The sequence below is a fragment of the Bos indicus genome, chromosome 2 (genome assembly GCF_029378745.1).
Source record: "Bos indicus isolate NIAB-ARS_2022 breed Sahiwal x Tharparkar chromosome 2, NIAB-ARS_B.indTharparkar_mat_pri_1.0, whole genome shotgun sequence".
NCBI classification, from domain to species: Eukaryota; Metazoa; Chordata; class Mammalia; order Artiodactyla; family Bovidae; genus Bos; species Bos indicus.
In genome coordinates this window covers 36,738,437-36,755,510 of record NC_091761.1, presented here as the reverse complement: position 1 = coordinate 36,755,510, position 17,074 = coordinate 36,738,437, and positions in this window count along the sequence as shown.

The window sequence follows — 17,074 nt, the reverse complement described above, 5'->3', positions numbered from 1 at the left end:
AATTGTAGAGAAACAGCACTGTCGCTTGAGGGGGATGTGGGATCTTGAAAGGTTTTGTATTAAAATAGAGGAATACTACAGTAAGTCGATATGCTGATGAGAAGGATTTAGGGAAGTATAAAATGCTGATAGGGAAAATTACAAAAGCAAAATCAATGATTACTAAGCACCTAGTAAATGTATAAATCTGACCATGCTGCTGGAAATGCAAAGACATATGAACTAATTTAATAATTCTATGGCAACTATATTAAAATCACAGGGGAAGACACTACATATAATTAAATTAAAACTTATTTGGAAGCAATATTATTTGTAATAGAGGCTGTAAGGTTAAAAATATGAAAGCAATGTTGACACATTTTATGATGTGACAGCAATGTCCTTCTAAACTAAACATGTGCGGCTGCACAGGATAGAGATAATGCCATACACAGCTATTTGATTATGCACACTGAGGCTTAAGTAGGATCAATAATAAACAAAAAGTAAAGCCAGCAATTTCAAAAAATATCTCCACTATACTTTCCCTTTTCCCTCCTCTGTATTGACCCATCTCCATTTTTGGATTTCCAGCACCACTCTATTCATTACTTATCACTCTATTCAAAACTGAAAGCACCTCATATTATCAATCAATTATACAAATGTTTATCATTTCCAAAGTCCCATTCTTTCTGCCTATTAATTGTTGTTTTTGTTCAGTCACCAAGCTATGTTCGACTCTTCACGACCCATGGACAGCAGCATGCCCCGTCTTCCTGTCCCCCACCATCTCCTGGAGTTTGTCCATTTTCCCTTGCCTCCTTAAAAAAGTTAATTTGAAAGTTATAAAGACAATTACTAATTATATATTAGCGTAAATTAATGTAGATAAGTTGCTCAAACACATTTGCATTTCAGGCTTTCTTCCTTCTAATCACAGCATCCTTTATCTCTGTATATTTTCATATTGTGACCTAGTCTAAAATATGAAGTAATATACTAATTAGGTACATAATATCCATAATAAAAATAAGAACTTGAGAATGAGAAAAGTAAGACTGGGCCAAAAGGTCAGTTTCAAAACTGCAAGCCATAAAGCCCTGTACTCTCTGTTACTGAAGGACCAAACATATGTCTTTCACTCCCCCGGTAACCAATGCAAAGATAAAATGACTGTCATAAACAACTTTTGTTTGTATGTATATATTATTCACAGTACTCATAAAGTGAAAAGAAATTATCTTAAAGAAAGCACAGCTCTTTTTTTAACTGTGACCTGAGGAAAGTCATTCTATTGAGCAGTCAAAAATATTCCAGCAATAAGCAAAATAATGAGTTTTCAAAGACTATTTCTTTTTTAAAATTATTTATGCATTTATTTACTTTTGGTTGTGCTGGGTCTTCGTTGCTGAGTGCTAGCTTTCTCTAGTTGCAGTGAAGAGCAGGGTCTACTCTTCACTGTGGTGTGTGGGCTTCTCATTGTGGTGCCTTCTCTTGTTGCAGAGCACAGGCTCTCGGCAGTTGGGCTCAGAATTTGTGGTGTGAGAACTCCAGGGTACATGGGCTTCCATAGTTGTGGCACAGGGGTTTAGTAGCTACATGTCGCTGACTCGACTGTGGGCTCACACTTGTTGTGGCACATAGATTTTAGTTGCTCTGCAGCATGTGGAATCATTTCAGACCAAGAATCAAACCCAGGTCCCCTGCATAGGCAGGTGGATCCCTATCTACTGTACCACCAGAGAAGTCCCTGAAGGGCAGTTTCTTTTTACTTCCCTCAGAGACTGGCCTTTGGCATCATACTAGAAGAGCATTTATGCACCTAAAGCAATATGGTTCAACTATGTTACACATAAGTTTAATAAGAGATGAACTATACAGAGTGGTATTCTTCATGTTTTTCTTTTCCCAAATATTAAAATTTTAGAAACCACAATGAATTTTTTGGACAGATAAAATTTATGTAACAACAAAATTTGCCATTTTAAACTATAAAATTCAGGTTTTAGTATATTCCTGAGTACAACATTTAGTACAATGTTGTACACCCATCACCATTATTTAATTCTTGAATAAAAGACACCATACCAATGAAGTAGTCATCACCCATTTTCTTCTCCACTCTCCCTCCCAGCCTCTGGTAACCACTAATCTATTATTATCTGTCTCTATGAATTTGCCCATTCTGGACATCTCATACAAGTGGAATCATATAATGTGTGACGTTTCCCGTCTGTCTTCTTTCATTTAGCATGATGTTTTCACAGCTCATCCATATTGTGACTTATGTCAGTACTTCATTACCTTGTATGGCTGAATAATATCCCATTATATGCACACTTTATTTATCCATTCATCAGTTAATAAACATTTTGGTTGTTTCCACCTTGGGGCTATTATAAATAACACTATGAATATTCATGTACAAGTTTTCATGTGGATATAAATTTTCAGTTCTCTTAGATGTATACCTAGAAATATAAGTTGGTCATATGGTAGCTCTCTGTTTAACTTACAAATTGAAAAACTATTTTCCAAAGTAGCTGCACCATTTTACATTCCCACAAACAGTATATGAGACTTCCATACACTCCAACCTCGCCAACACTTATCTTTCATTGTTTTAGTCTTTTTATAGTTCTCTTAGTAGATATGAAGTATTATCTCATTGTGTTTTGATTTGCATTTCCTGATGTTGTACACCTTTTCAAGTGCCTACTGCCATTGTATACATTCTTTAGAGAAACATTAAAATCTTTTGCCCAGTCTTTAATTGGTTTCTTTATCATCTCTGTTGTGGAGTTCACACTATGAACACTGTTGTGTTCATAATGAAATTTTAAAGATTGTGAACTGTTATCAGTTTTTAAAATGAGTGACAAAACATAAAAGAATATAATTTGTGAAAATGAAGATTGCAGATTAAAACTATTAACACTTGGTAGCAGAAAACACATCTTGATATTGTAAGGATCTACTGTATAACATACATCAATGTCAAAACTAAGTCCTTTAACTGCTTGCAAATTCTCTTCCTCCTCAACATCAAATGTACTACTATGTAGTTAATGAACAGTTGATATCCATAAGGAAGCATATTGTTTTAACATTCATAAAACCTGGCAACTGTTAAACAATCAGAAAATAAGGTGGATATTAAAATAGTTTGCACAGAGAAGGCAATGGCACCCCACTCCAGTACTCTTGCCTGGAAAATCCCATAGATGGAGGAGCCTGGAAGGCTGCAGTCCATGGGGTCGCTGAGGGTCGGACATGACTGAACAACTTCACTTTCACTTTTCACTTTCATGCATTGGAGAAGGAAATGGCAACCCACTCCACTGTTCTTGCCTGGAGAATCCCAGGGATGGGGGAGCCTGGTGGGCTGCTGTCTATGGGGTCGCACAGAGTCGGACACGACTGAAGTGACTTAGCATACTTAGCATAAAACAGTTTGCAAGAGTTCAAAAGAAAGTAACAAAATAGAGTTTGAAAAGTAAAAGCACATAAAACTTCCATGTTCACTGAGTTCTTATGCAGACTTAAAAGCTTAAAAAAATAAAAGCTGTCCTGGAGCTTTAAAGGCAATGTTAATAACGCATATATATGGAATTTAGAAAGATGCTAACAATAACCCTGTGTACGAGACAGCAAAAGAGACACTGATGTATAGAACAGTCTTATGGACTCTGTGGCAGAGGGAGAGGGTGGGAAGATTTGGGAGAATGGCATTGAAACATACATAATATCATGTATGAAACGAGTTGCCAGTCCAGGTTCGATGCACGATACTGGATGCTTGGGGCTAGTGCACTGGGACGACCCAGAGGGATGGTATGGGGAGGGAGGAGGGAGGAGGGTTCAGGATGGGGAACACATGTATACCTGTGGTGGATTCATTTTGATATTTGGCAAAACTAATACAATTTGTAAAGTTTAAAAATAAAATAAAAATAAAAAAAAAGAAAAATGTAAAAAAAAAAAAAAAAGGCAATGTTAGTTTGATTTATCCAGCAACATTCAAGAACATGCCAACCCTATATAACTCTGTTCTGAGTAGGTAACATTGTTCTTTAAAGTTCTAGGAACAGAAAGGGCTTCCCAGGTGGCATAGCAGTAAATAATTCATCTGCCAATTCAGGAGACTCAGGTTTGATCCCTGGGTCAGGAAGATCCTCTGGAGTAGAAAATGGCAACCCACCCCAGTATTCTTGTCTGAAACTTCCAAGGACAGAGGAGTCTGGTGGGCTACTCTGTGAAGTCACAAAGAGTCGGACATGACTGAGCACTGAGGACAGCATTATGAATAGGAAGGAATAAGTATCTTACTGACCATTAAACTAGTTAACCAGATTCAGTCACCAGTTAGAATGCATAATAAAAAGGATGGTGAAAACAACACTTTTGAGTTACCTGATTGTGAATCTTAGGAGCTGGAATTTTAAGCAAACACTGAATTTGCTAGAAGAAGAGGACAAGATTATGCAAAGTTGCTAAGATCATCACTTGAATATTTTTGTTGCTGTTGTTCAGTCACTCAATCATGTCCGACTCTTTGTGATCCCATGGACTACAGCACAGCAGGCTTCCTTGTCCTTCACCATCTCCTGGAGCTTGTTCAAATTCATGTCCATTGAGTCGTGATGCCATTCAACCATCTCATCCTCGTCGTCCCCTTCTCCTCCTGCCTTCAATCTTTCCTAGCATTAGGGTCTTTTCCAATGAGTCAGTTCTTCACATCAGGTGGCCAAAGTATAGAAGCTTCAATGCAGCATCAGTCCTTCTAATGAATACTCAAGACTGATTTCCTTTAGGATTGATTTCCTTGCAGGTCAAGGGACTCTCAAGAGTCTTCTCCAACACCACAGTTCAAAAGCATCAATTCTTTGGCCCTCAGCCTTCTTTATGGTCCAACTCTCACATCCATACATGACTAATGGAAAAACCATAGATGACTTTGACTTTATGGACCTTTGTCGGCAAAGTGATGTCTCTACTTTTTAATGTGTTTAGGTTTGTCATAGCTTTTCTTCCAAGGAGCAAGTGTCTTTTATTTTTATTGCTACAGTCACCATCTGCAGTGATTTTGGAGCCCAAGAAAATAAAGTCTGTTACTATTTCCATTGTTTCCCCATCTATTTGCCATGAAGTAATGGGACCAGATACCATAATCTTAGTTTTGTAAATGTTGAGTTTAAGCCAGCTTTTTCACTCTCCTCTTTTCACCTTCATCAAAAGGCTCTTTAGCCCTCAATATCTAAGTTTTATTAAATATAACTTTAATTGACTACCATCATACTAAATAAATTTTATTATGTGATTTCCTCTTTTTTCCTTACATTAGGGTTTCTATACCTACTCCCTAACAATATTTGGAATGCCAGGCAACATTTATCAAGTAATAATTAAATATACATCATCATAACTCATAACAAGTAATTGGTGTCGTATATCTCTAACATATATTTGTAATATTATCAGTGATACATGATTATTACATATTAATACCATTCAGCTTTGTCCTCAAAACAATTTAAAAATATGGTTTAAATGAAAAATAGATTCTTGTTCTTAAAACTGCTAGTGAATTAAACAAACATAAAACTGTAATATATATTTCAAATATATAGCTGCCTTTAGTTTCTAACAATTATGAGGTTAGCTATTCAGTACGAAATGATGACTGTTTTTAGAGCAATTCAAAGACTAACCATCGGCAGACTTCCCAGGTGATGCTAGTGGTAACAACCCAAATGCCAATGTAGGAGACATAACAGAGGCGGATCAATCCCTGGGTCAGGAAGATCTCCTGGAGGAGGGCATGGCAACCCACTCTAGTATTCTTGCCTGGAGAATCCCATGGACAGAGGATTCTGGTGGGCTAAAGTCCATGGGGTTGCAAAGAGTTGGACACGACTGAAGCAATTTAACACATATGCATGCACAAAATATGTAGACTGCGGTCTTCCTATTCCTATAATATACCTAAACAAAATGGGCAAAGAAGCTTCAGTAAAGACACAAAACAGACAATGCTAAACTTCTGTGATTATATACTTCATTAGCAAGTTTTCTAATATAAAGCAGAAATAGTATAATAAGATGCAAATACAATGCCTGCTCTTTTAAACAGCTGGATTATTTAAAAGTTTTAAAAATAAAAATATTTAAAATTCTCATGATAAAAATGTATTTTTGATTCAACATTTAAACATAATTTCATGTGTCTATTTGCTTTAATGTCATAATATTTTTAAAACGTATGTAATTAAAAATGTCATCATTTAAAGCAATTAATTCCTCTGGGAGATAATTTTTTGGTTATCTACCTTATTTCAAAGAAGCCAGGTGAATACATATAGATATAAAAAATGTTCCATAATAAAATAATAGGCATTATATAGTGTCTAATACACATATAGGTTTTCAATACACATCTGTTAAACTAAGTTGAGTATTTTATCTGTCTCATCTTTCTCTGAGGTGCAATAACCAGTTATTTGGAGGATAAAGGTACTGGCTCTTTGGTTTAAAACTTAAAATGTGCTTACTTAGAAGTCAACTTCACTTTAGAAAATGGGCAATTTCATTCCAGCATTTTAAAGAAAATTTCACTGCATAGAAAAGGACGAGAGATTTAAAACAAAAACAAAGTAGAATAATACTCTATTTGAAAATCTCCCCTATATGCCACCCTAAGGGGATGGTGATTATGTGTGTGTGTCTGTGTGTGTGTCCTCAGTCCCGTGGGATTCTGTGACCCCATGGACAGTGACACCACTTTAAATTACCCCTTTTCTGTCATTTATACCAGCAGGACATTTCTTACTCTTTGTCTCTCTGTCTTCTTTCCCTTTGTCAAGTAAAAAGCAACTTCTTCCAGAAACCCTTTTCTAATTCTGTCATCTACCTTCAACCCCAGTTCCAACTCCCAGCACTCCTTGCAGCCTAGATGAGTAGGGTAATCTTAATATCCAGTAAGATGTGGTACATACAAGTCCAAGAGATAAGACTAACTTATCTCATATTGTTAGGAATTTTTTTTTTAGTATGTATCCTTTCACTAGAATTCAAGTTCCATATAAGCAATGGTTAGGTCTAATATACGGTCTTCTCTGGTGAGTCAGTGGTAAAGAACTCACTTGCCAATGCAGGGGACATGGGTTCAATCCCTGGGTATGAAAGATCCCCTGGAGAAGGAAATGGGAACCCACTCCAGTATTCTTGCCTGGGAAATTCCATGGATAGAGGAGTCTGTTGGGCTACATACAGTCCATGGGGTTTCAAAAAGAGTTGGACATGACTTAGCAACTAAACAACATCTAAAATATAATAGATGTTTGTGGTATAATAACAAATAAACATTTAGTCTATCTCTAAGAATGTCATTTCTAGCTGGCATTGAAAGTGAGGGCAGTCTTATGGGATAGAGACCTCAATCTGTGGAATCTGCACTTATGAATAGTTTGTGTATAAAATAAATTCCTGGAGACCCAGTTGGTACTGGAAAATAGGAGAATTCGCTGTTGTTTTGGGGGGCGGGGGGCAGAGAAACAGGGTTTCCCTAGTGGCTCAGTGGTAGAGAGTCTACTGGGCAATGCAAGAGACACAGTATAAATCCCTGGTCCAGGAAGATCCCACGTCTTGAAGCAAATAAGCCTGCGTGCCACAACTTCTCAGCCTGTGAAGTAGAGTTCACGAGCCACAACTACTGAGCCCATGTGCTGCAACTACTGAAGCCCAGATATCTAGAGCCTGAACGCCACAACGAAAGAAGCCACCTCAATAAGAAGACCGTGCACCACAACAGAGAGAAGTCCCTGCTCACTGCAACTAGAGAAAGCCTGAGCAAAAACGAAGAACCAGCATGGCCAAACATAAATAAATTAAAACAAAAAACATCAACAATTATACTCAATACATTTATTATGGACCAATGAAGGAGTGAAAACCAAATAAAAAGGAAGTAAATAACACATTTGTTAACATGTATAGTTATTTTTTGTCACTTTTTACAGTTTAATTTTCCTTTTTGCTATTGCTTTATATCCAGTTTTTCCATATAGACAATGTTTGCTTGCTTTTATCATTTATGTTTCTTTTAATATAAGCACTTTCTTTTAAACTGATTATTACTTTCAAATTTACCAAAAGTTATACCAAAACATATTACCAAAAGCAAAAATGTGATTCTACTTTATGAAAGAGAATTTACCATGGGTTAAGTCTGACTTACCTACCTTTTATATTATTTATCAAAAGCAACTTAAGAATAAGGATTGTGTTTCCAAGAATTTTCTTTTCCAGAGATTAACAGAGTACTGGGACAAGAGGGTTACTTACCAACTAGCTGGAAGAGAAAAAGAAATATTGTAAAAGAAAAAAGTTATGGGAAAGATCTTACTAAAAAACTGGGGGGAAAAAAAGGACTGGATGGGAGAGAGGAATAAGGAGTAGACTGAATTTGGCTAAAGAATGTTTTAAGTAGATCTCAAGAAAGTAATTTCAGATTAAAACAAACAAACAAAAAAAACCTGAAAGGTTAACAAGACCGCACAGAAGTAAGACATGAAAGGAGAATCTGATGCAAGAAATCTGATAGTAAGAGACCCAGAGTTGCTAAAACAATCTTGAAAAAAACAGAAGATTCACACTTTTTGCTTTCAAAACTTACTACAGATCTACACCAAAGCAGTGTGGTATTGCCGTAATTCTGTATATTTAGATCAATGAAATTGAGAATCAAGAAAAAAATCTTTAATTTTATGACAACTGATATCTGACATCAGTACCAAAACAATTCAATGGTGGAAAGAATGTTTTTTCCAACAAAAACTGGTGAGTAACTGCATAATCCAATGCAAAAGACTAAAGTTGAATCCCCTAGTCACACCGTTATATCTACTACTGTGGGCAGGAATCCCTTAGAAGAAATGGAGTAGCCACCATAGTCAATAAGAGAGTCTGAAATGCAGTACTTGGATGCAATCTCAAAAACGACAGAATGATCTCTGTTCGTTTCCAAGGCAACCATTCAATATCACAGAAATCCAAGTCTATGCCCCGACCAGCAATGCTGATGAGCCTGATGTTGAACGGTTCTATGAAGACATACGAGACCTTCTAGAATTAACACCCATAAAAGATGTCCTTTTCATTACAGGGGACTGGCATGCAAAAGTACAAAGTCAAGAGATACCTGGAGTAAGAGGCAAATTTGGCCTTGGAGAACAGAATGAAGTAGGGCAAAGGATAATAGAGTTTTGCCAAGAGAACGCACTGGTCATAGCAAATACCCGCTACCAACAATACAAGAGAAGACTCTACACATGCACATCACCAGGTGGTCAACACTGAAATCAGACTGATTATATTCTTTGCAGCCAAAGATGGAGAAGCTCTATACAGTCAGCAAAAACAAGACCGGACTCAGATCATGAACTCCTTACTGCAAAATAGAGACTTAAATTGAAGAAAGTAGGGAAAACCACTAGAATATTCAAGTATGATCTAAATCAAATACCTTACGATTATACAGTGGAACTGACAAATAGATTCAAGGGATTAGATCTGATAGAGTGCCTGAAGAACTATAGACAGAGGTTCGTGACATTGCACAGGAGGCAGGGATCAAAACCATTACCAAGAAAAAGAAATGCAAAAAGGCAAAATGGATGTCTCAGGAGGCCTTACAAATGGCTGAGAAAACAAGAGGAGCTATAGGCAAAGGAGAAAAGGAAAGATATACCCATTTGAATGCAAAGTTCCAAAGAATAGCAAGGCGTGATAAGAAAGCTTTCCTCAGTGATCAATGCAAAGAAAATGCAACGAAAATAATAGAATGGGGAAGTCTGGAGATCTCTTCAAGAAAATTAGAGATACCAAGGGAACATTTCATGCAAAGATGGGCACAATAAACTACAGAAATGGTATGGACAAAACAGAAGCAGAAGATATTAAGATGAGGTGGCAAGAATATACAGAAGAACTATACAAAAAAGATGTTCAAAACCCAGATAATCATGATCGTGTGATCACCAAACTAGAGCCAGACATTCTGGAATGTGAAGTCAAGTGGGCCTTAGGAAGCATCACTACGAACAAAGCTAGTGGAGGTGATGGAATTCCAGTTGAGCTATTTCAAATCCTAAAAGATGATGCTGTGAAAGTGCTGCACTCAATATGCCAGCAAATTTGGAAATCTCAGCAGTGGGGTCAGTTTTCATTCCAATCCCAAAGAAAGGCAATACCAAAGAATGCTCAAACTACCACACAATTGCACTCATTTTACATGCTAGTAAAGTAATGCTCAAAACTCTCCAAGCAAGGCTTCAACAGTATGTGAACCATGAACTTCCAGATTTTCACGCTGGATTTAGAAAAGGCAGAGGAACCAGAGATCAAATTGCCAACATCCATTGGATCATTGAAAAAGCAAGAGACTTCCAGAAAAATATCTATTTCTGCTTTATTGACTACACCAAAGCCTTTGACTGTGTGGACCACAACAAACTGTGGAAAATTCTTAAAGAGACAGGAATACCAGACCACCTGACCTGTCTCTTGAGAAATCTGTACGCAGGTCAGGAAGCAACACTTAGAAATAGACATGGAACAACAGACTGGTTCCAAATAGGGAAGGGAGTATGTCAAGGCTGTATATTGTCACCCTGCTTATTTATATGCAGAGTACATTATGAGAAACATTGGACTCGATAAAGCACAAGCTGGAATCAAGACTGCCAGGAGAAATATCAATAATCTCAGATATGCAGATGACACCAGTCTTATGATAGAAAGTAAAGAACTAAAGAGCCTCTTGATGAAAGTGAAAGAGAAGACCGAAAAAGTTGGCTTAAAGCTCAACATTCAGAGGGCTAAGATCATGGCATCTGGTCCAATCACTTCATGGCAAATAGATGGGGAAACAGTGGAAACAGTGACAGGCTTTATTTTGGGAGGCTCCAAAATCACGCAGATGGTGATTGCAGCCATGAAATTAAAAGACGCTTGCTCCTTAGAAGAAAAGCTATGACCAACCTAGACAGCATATTAAAAAGCAGAGACATTACTTTGTCAACAAAGGTCCGTCCAGTCAAAGCTATGGTTTTTCCATTAGTCATGTATGGATGTGAGAGTTGGACTATAACGAAAGCTGAGTGTAGAATTGATGCTTTTGAACTGTGGTGTTGGAGAAGACTCTTGAGAGCCCCTTGGACTGCAAGGAGAGCCAACCAGTCCGTCCTAAAGGAAATCAGTCCTGAATATTCACTGGAAGGACTGATGTTGAAGCTAAAACTCCAATACTTTGACCACCTGATGTGAAGAACTGACTCATTGGGAAAGACCCTGATGCTGGGAAAGATTGAAGGAAGGAGGAGAAGGGGACGACAGAGGATCAGATAGTTGGATGGCATCACCGACTCAATGGACACGAGTTTGAGTAAACTCTGGGAGTTGGCGATGGACAAGGAGGCCTGGCGTTCTGCAGTCCATGAGGTCACAAAGAGTCGGACATGACTGAGCAACTGAAGTGAACTGATATCACACCATACATAAAAATTACATAAAAATTAACTCAAAATAGATCTATGACCCAAACACAAGAGGTACAATTATTCAACTCTTTGAAGAAAATATAGGTGTAAATTTTTTCCACCTTGGATTACGCAACAGTTTCTTATATATGACAGCAAAAGCAAAAACAATCAGTCAAAAGCACAAGCAATCAAAGGAAAGACAAACTGAACTCCAACTAAATGGAAAATTTTGTGCTTCAAAGGATAAGAAAGTAAAAAGGCACTAATGTAATGTGAGAAAATACTTGGAAATCATATATCTAATGAGGGAATTGTATCCAAAATATACATTTTAAAATTCTTAAAATTCAATAATTAAAAATAACTGATACAATTTTAAAATGGGGAAAATATTTGTATAGACATTTATTCAAAGAAGATATAAAAATGACCAGTGAGCAAGAAAAAATGCTCAATATCATTAGCTATCAGGGAAATGCAAATCAAAACCATAATGAGATACTATTTCACATGCACTAGAAGGGCACTGGAGAAGGAAATGGCAATCCACTCCAGTGTTCTTGCCTGGAGAATCCCAGGGATGGCAGAGCCTGGTGGGCTGCTGTCTATGGGGTCCAACAGAGTCGGACACGACTGAAGCGACTTAGCAGCAGCAGCAGCAGAACTGGCCATAATGAAAAATACAGAAAATAGCAAGTGTTGATGGAGACACAAAAAAGCTGAAAACTTTAAATATTGCTAGTTGGATCACAAAATATTGTAGCCACTTTGGAAAATATTCGGCAATTCCTCTGTAAATTAACCATAAAGTTACCATGTCACCCAGCAATTCCATTCCTAGATGTATACCCAAAAAAACTGAAAGTACATGTCCACACAAAAATCTACATGTGTAGATTTTATACATGCATGTTCATATCAGCATTATTCATAATTCTTCAGTATTTAAAATTATTCAAAAGTCAATCAGTGATAAATGGATAAGCAAAATATGGTATATCCCTAGAGTGAAAGATTATTTGGCAATAAAAGTGAAAGGAAGTAGGGATATATGGTAAACACAGAAAACACTTTATTACATGAAGAAAACTAGTCACAAAGACCATGTGTCATAAGATTCCATTCATATGTTCAAAACAGGGAAATCAATGGAGATAAAAGGTAAATTACAGGGACTTCCCTGGTGATTCAGTAGCTAAGAATCTGGAATCTCAATGTATGGGAGGCCCAGGTTAGATCCCTGGTCAGGGAAATAGATCCCACATGTTGCAACTAAAATCCTGCATGGTGCAACTAAGACCTAGTGCAGTCAAATAAATAATTCTCTTAAAAAAGTGAATTACTGGTTACTAGGGGCTGAAGGCGGAGAAGGCAATGGCACCCCACTCCAGTACTCTTGCCTGGAAAATCCCATGGATGGAGGAGCTTGGAAGGCTGCAGTCCATGGGGTCGCTATGAGTCAGACACGACTGAGCGACTTCACTTTCACTTTTCATTTTCATGCACTGGAGAAGGAAATGGCAACCCACTCCACTGTTCTTGCCTGGAGAATCCCAGGGACGGGGGAGCCTGGTGGGCTGCCGTCTATGGGGTCGCACAGAGTCGGACACGACTGAAGCGACTTAGCAGCAGCAGCAGCAGGGGCTGAAGGAATAGGGAGTGACTGCTGGTTTAAATGAGATTTCTTCATGGCATGGTGAAAACACTCTAAGGGAGTTGTTCCCTGGCTGTCTAGTAGTTAGGATTCGGCCCTTTCACTGCCACGGCCCAGGTTCAATCTCTGGTTGGGGAACTAAGATTTTGCATGCCACGTGGCACAACCAATAAATTAAATAAAATAATAAAATTACACAATGGTGATGGGTATACAACTCTGTGAATATATGGAAAACCACTGAATTGTATGTGTATTTGAAAGAGTGAATTATATGGTATATGAGTTTCATCTAAATAAACCTTTTTTTTATTAAGTTAAGACACCTGTAGGTGATATTAAGAGGCTCAGACATATAACTAAATAGGAGAGAGCCATAGGAAAGAAATGAAGGAAATGCTTGTTCTTTAAAAAAACAGTATTTGAAGATCTAATCACCAAGTGTTTCTTACAGTTGAGGAAATATAAGTTTCTAGATTGAAAATATATTTTGTGTTTCAAATAGGATAAATAAAAATATATCCACATCTAGATAAAATCACAAAGCATTAGGATAAATAGCGTATCATAAAAGATGTCAAGAAGAAAAACACAAATTACCTCAGAAGAAATAATGACATACTATTCTTCAGCAACAACAGAAACCCAAATACAAAAAAGTAGTAGCTTCAAAGTGAGAAATTTTATATAAAATACAATTGTTGTTGTTTTGTTGTTTTAGTTGCTAAGTTGCGTCCAACTCTTGTGACGACATGGACTGTACCCCACCAGGCTCCTCTATCCATAGGATTTCCCTGGCAAGAATGTCGGAGTGGGTTGCCATTTCCTTCTTCAGAAGATCAACCCAGGGAATGAACCCATGTTTCCTGCATTGGCAGGCAGATCCTTTACCACAGAGCTACCAGGGAAGCCCATACAGTATAGTTCCCTAATGACTGATTTATTTTTTCTTATTTTAGGGGAAGGTAATTTTAATTGTTAATACTGTTTCTTTCTTGATTATGCATTTATTGAGGTCTTTAAAAATCCTGAAACAGGACTGCCCTGGTGGTACAGTGGATAAGAATCTGCCTGTCAATGCAGCAGACATGGGTTTGATCCTTGGTCAGGGAAGATTCCATGCCACAGAGTTACTGAGCCCATACACCACAACCACTGAGCCTGTGCTCTAGGGCCCACAAGCCACAACTACTGAGCCTGTGTGGTGCAACTACTGAAGCCCACACTTACAGAGCCTGTGCTCAACAACAAGAGAAGCAGCAATGAGAAGTCCATACGCTGCAACAAAGAGTAGCCCCCATTCACCTCAACTATAGAAAACCTGCTGAATCAACAAAGACCCCCCACAGTGAAGGTGGTGCTAGTGGTAAAGAACTAGCTTGCCAACAATGCAGGAGGTCTAAGAACAGCAGGTTTAAAGATCCCCTATAGTAGGAAATGGCAACCCACTCCAGCACTCTTGCCTAGAGAATCCCCTGGACAGAGGAGCCTGGAGGGCTACAGTCCACAGGGTCTCAAACAGGCAGACAGGACTGAAGTGACTTGACTTAGCACACAAGCATGCATGAAACAATTTTGCCAGGAAATTATACATTTTATATAAAATTTCAGACTTACTGAGATAAAGTTGTTCATTTTAGTTGTTACTTTTTAGGCACACATAATTTTTAGGATTTTTATGTCTTGATAATCCTTGATGAAAGCAACCCTTTATTATTAATTTGTCAACTTTGCTTACATTCCTTGTTTTAATATCTACTTTTCTTGAAATTAATATGGTCAATCCAGTTTTCTTTTAATTAGGATTTGTAGAGTATACATTTTATACCATTTTACTTTAAATCCACCTATTTATATTTACAAAAAGTTTTCTCTTTAACAGCATAGAGTTGGGCCTTACATTTTTATTCAATCTGAAAATCTCTTCCTCTAAATTAGAATATTGAGGTCATTTACACTGAATATAATTATTGATAAGGCTGGATTTAAATCCAACGTCTTGCTAGTTGTTTTCTGTTAGTCCTATGTTTTTTGTTCCTTTTCCTTCTTTTCCTGCCTTGTTTTAAGCGTATATTATTTAGGGGCTTCTCTGGTGGCTCGGTGGTAAAGAATTCGCCTGCGTCCCTCAGTTGGGAAGATCCCCTGGAGAAGGAAATGGCAACCAACTCCAGTATTCTTACTTTTGAAATCCTATTGACAAAGGAGCCTGGTGGCCTATGGTCTGTGGAGTCACAAGAGTCAGACATGATTTAGTGACTAAACAACAACTACTGCAAAATATATTATTTATCATGAAAATGAGGAAATGATTCACTTTATGAAGCCAGTTTAATTTTGAAAGCAAAACCAAACCAATTTTAGTTGCAAAATTCTAAATAAACTAGTAAATCAAGTCAAACAAAATATTAAAATACTATTAACAAATCATGATTCAGTAGATTTCACTCAGAATAAAATGATGAATCTGTTTTTCAAAAGCTATTAATTATAGGCACAGTATTAATGAATTAAAAAGAGAAAATTATAATATCTTCTCAAAAATGCAAAAAAAAAAGGATTCAATAAAACTTAACTGTAAACTGTGATTAAAAACTCTCATCCAACTCAGTGTAACAGCAGACAATCTCTTTAAGATGACAATACATTAATAGTCACAAATGATAAGTAAAATAAAGAAGCATTACCAATAAAGGAAAATGGGGGGGGGTGGAGCTAAATGTTTGCTGTTACCACTTTTACCTAATACTGTAATTCCTACTCAATGAAATAAGTTAAGTGTGTAGGATTTCTGGCTGGTAACCAAGATGAAGTCCCAGTCAACAACTAGTAACTACCAGAAGACGCCAATAAACTTTATCTCTAGCCCTCAGCAGTCAAGCCATCCCAGACTACCAGTCACTCCATCTGAGGCACATGCAGCAGAAACACAACGACCTTGCCGTATAGTCTGTCTGAATTTCTAACACACAGGAATCAGAAGACATAATAAAACAACTCTTGTTGATTAAAGGCACTAAGTTTGGGGTTCTCACTGAGCAATGAAACAACAGGGAAATTTTTTAATCATAAAATAACAAAACTTTGAAAATTAATTAATTTTTAAGCTTCTACACAACAAAGACACTTAAATCAAAGTGAAAGGACAAGGTGCCAAATGAAAGAAGACATCTCCAAAACATTTAGGATATACGTACAGTAAGAAACAGATTTAATTTTGAAAAAAATGAATAAGCAATTCACAAAAAAAACTAGATGACTCATAAACCTATGAAAATCTGAGAATTTAAAATAACAATCCCATCATTAATAACCAGTCAGATTGGCAAAAAAAAAAAATTAAGTCTGCATATCAAATTCATTCAGAACCAAAAGAAATGGAAATTTGCATGCGTTTTGTCACAGCAACTTCCCTGCATGATGATGTTTTAAAAAGCCAAGCACCTACTGCCAGAACAGCAGCCCCAGACCCTGTCCCCCATGTGCAGGAACTGGGAGCTTGGGGTCACTTGGGAACAGTGAAGGGGACAACTTGAGGGGTGGGCAGGTGTGATCCACTAGCAGTCATGAGGTCATAAATGTCCCAAATCACAATATAGACCTGTCTGTAGTCTGTGGAAGGCTAATTGTACGACCACCAAAGAGAGAGTAATTTGTCAATAGCTAATCATTTCAAGGTGCAAATCCAGTCCTAGATACATACCTATCAGTACTCACAAAGCTATGCTTAAGGAGACAAGTACAAGAATGTTCCTTGTGACATTTACAGTGAAAAATTATAAACACTCTACCTATCCAGTATTAGGTGAACAGATAATTGTATTATAGTCATACAATGAAATACTGTTCAGCAATTATGATGATTTACAATACATGAATAAAAATGGATAAATTATTT